Source organism: Paramisgurnus dabryanus, unplaced genomic scaffold, assembly GCF_030506205.2.
Source record: "Paramisgurnus dabryanus unplaced genomic scaffold, PD_genome_1.1 h2tg000140l_1_25473__unclustered, whole genome shotgun sequence".
NCBI lineage: Eukaryota > Metazoa > Chordata > Actinopteri > Cypriniformes > Cobitidae > Paramisgurnus > Paramisgurnus dabryanus.
The window spans coordinates 7,186-10,000 of NW_027394072.1; positions in this window are offsets into that span (position 1 = coordinate 7,186).

Genomic DNA, 2,815 nt, shown 5'->3' on the forward strand with positions numbered 1-2,815 from the left:
AGGTCTCGTGAGCGGACACGAGAAGTACGACAGAGGGCCTGGAAGCAAAAGCGGGTGACTCGTGCACTTCCAGAAAAGGCAAAAGCGGGTGACTCGTGCACTTCCATAAAGCCGAAACGAGGTCTCGTGAGCGGACACGAGAAGTACGACAGAGGGCCTGGAGGTAAAAGCGGGTGACTCGTGCACTTCCAGGGTCTCCGACCTTACGGCGCCTTCCGACGCGGGCGCCTCCTCCCGGACGAGCCACGGGAAGGGCCCCTTCTCTCAAGGGGCGGTCGTTTGAACAGGTGCCATCGGGTATATAGGGATGGGTTGCTTCGAAAGTGGACCTCCAGCGTCCTCCCTCCCTGCGGCAGATCCCAAGAAAGGTCTGTGCGCGTCGGTGTGCGATGAACGAAAAACCGTTAAAAGAACTGGAACGGTTGGAACGGACGAAGGGCGTCTGATGTGAGGCAGCGCCCCGGGCGAGTGTCGAAAGACGGGTAACCCATATCCGCATGCCGCCTAGGCGGAAAGATCCGGCCTGGATCATATCAAGGCTAATGCCTAAAAACTAAAGCTACCTTGGGTGATGGAACTCGGCTACGGCCGCAAAACGATCCGCCCTGGATCATCAAGGCTAATGCCTAAAAACTAAAGCTACCTTGGGTGATGGAACTCGGCTACGGCCGCAAAACGATCCGCCCTGGATCAAGGCTACGGCCTAAAAACGGCAAAAAAAGATCCAAAAGTCCCTGGATCAAGGCGCTTCGGCTTAAAACCTGTGAAAAGATCCGCCCTGGATCAAGGCTACGGCCTTAAAGCTGCTCAAAAGATCCGCCCTGGATCAAGGCTACGGCCTTAAAACTGCTAAAAAGATCCTAAAGTCTCTGGATCTAGGCTACGGCCTCAAAGACACACGTGTTGTGAGATAAGATCCGCCCTGGATCTCCAGGCTACGGCCTCAAAGGTTCGACCCGACCATATATGCTCAGACACGGGCGAACACAAAAGCGTAACAACCCATGTTGGAACCGTCGAAGGATCTCGGCGTCGGCCGTAAAACGGAAACCCCCCGGTCGTCGGTACGCGTGTGGCGGTCGAGGGCCCCCGGCCGCCGGTCGGGCGGGGCGCGTGGATAGGTCTCCCGAGCGGTCAAGGAGTCCCGGAAGCCGGTCGGGCGAGCGGCCGGCCCCGGGGCACCCTACCCTCTCGGGCGCACCGACCCCACGCGTTTCGTCTCGGTCGGCGTCCGGGGTTCCGAGACACCCTTATGTATCTGTGTGACAGACGGAGTGGCACACCGTCTGCGGCGGGACAGGGCCGCCGACCGCGATGGAAGTCGAGTGAGGCGGCTTCCGGGGTCCAAGACCCTACAGACAGACGGAGTGGCGACCCGTCTGCGGCGGGCCAGGGCCGCCGACCGCGATGGAAGTCGAGTGGGGCGGCTTCCAGGGTCCAAGACCCTACAGACAGACGGAGTGGCGACCCGTCTGCGGCGGGCCAGGGCCGCCGACCGCGATGGAAGTCGAGTGGGGCGGCTTCCAGGGTCCAAGACCCTACAGACAGACGGAGTGGTGACCCGTCTGCGGCGGGACAGGGCCGCCGACCGTTACGGAAGTCGAGGGGGACGGCTTCCAGGGTCCAAGACCCTATCTGTGTGACAGACGAAGGTGCATCGTCTGGGGCGGGACAGGGCCGCCGACCGCTATGGAAGTCGAGTCGGGTGGCTCGTGCACTTCCAGGGTCCAAGACCCTCTCTTCGTGACCGACGAAGGTGCTCTGTCTGGGGCGGTACGGGGCCGCCGACCGCTATGGAAGTCGAGTCGGGTGGCTCGTGCACTTCCAGGGTCCAAGACCAACGCGTTTGACCGACGAAGGTGCCCCGTCCCCGGGCACGGACGGGGACGGGCCCGGCCTCCGGGCCGCCGTGGAAGTCGAGTCGGGTGGCTCTCGCACTTCCAGGGTCCTCGACCCTATCTGTCTGACCGACGAAGGCGCTTCGTCTCGGGCGGGCCAGGGCCGCCAGCCGCTATGGAAGCCGAGTCGGGTGGCTCGTGCGCTTCCAGGGTCCACGACCCTGCCTTCGTGACCGACGAAGGCGCTCTGTCTGGGGCGGTACAGAGCCGGGCCCCGTCCAGCAGGGGACGGTGGCCCGAACAGGTGCCATCGGGTATATAGGGAAGAGCACCTCGCTGACTCTCCAAGGTGATAGGCTACCGGATCCCAGGACCTCTCGAGCCCAGCGAGAGGCCTCTCGAGCGGACACAAATGCCTCGAAAAAGTCCCTCTGCACTGAGGTAGTGACGATTCTTATTACGAATGGTAAATCATCCAAGGAAGGGACGAACCCGGCTGGCCTCGGCCGTTAAACGAGCCGGCTTCGTTCGGCCGCTAAACGAACCGGCGTCGTTCGGCCGCAAAACGAACCGGCGTCGGCCGCTAAACGAAACCCCGGGCGGGACAGGGCCGCCCACGTCTCAGCCTTAATGACCCGTTACGGGGTGACGCCCGGATACGCTTTGTGTGTCATGGCCCTGAGATTCTGGAAATCGAACTGCGCCTGGGGCAGGCCTCCGCCCGGCCGACGTTAGCGCGTCGGCCGCCATGGGCGGTCGGTTCCTCCCCGACCCGGCGCTCTCGCCTCCAGGGGGGCTCTCCGGAGCCCGCCCGACCCTTTCCGCGGGAGACTCAGACGGTCCGTCAGACGCGAAGGTCCGCCACCGGCGGCCGGCGAGGGCCTCGGCGACCGAGGGCGGAGACGCCCCCGGCCCGTCGCGGCCACCCGGCCCCGCGAAACGCACCTTTCCTCGGTTACGGCCCACCCGGCCGCCCC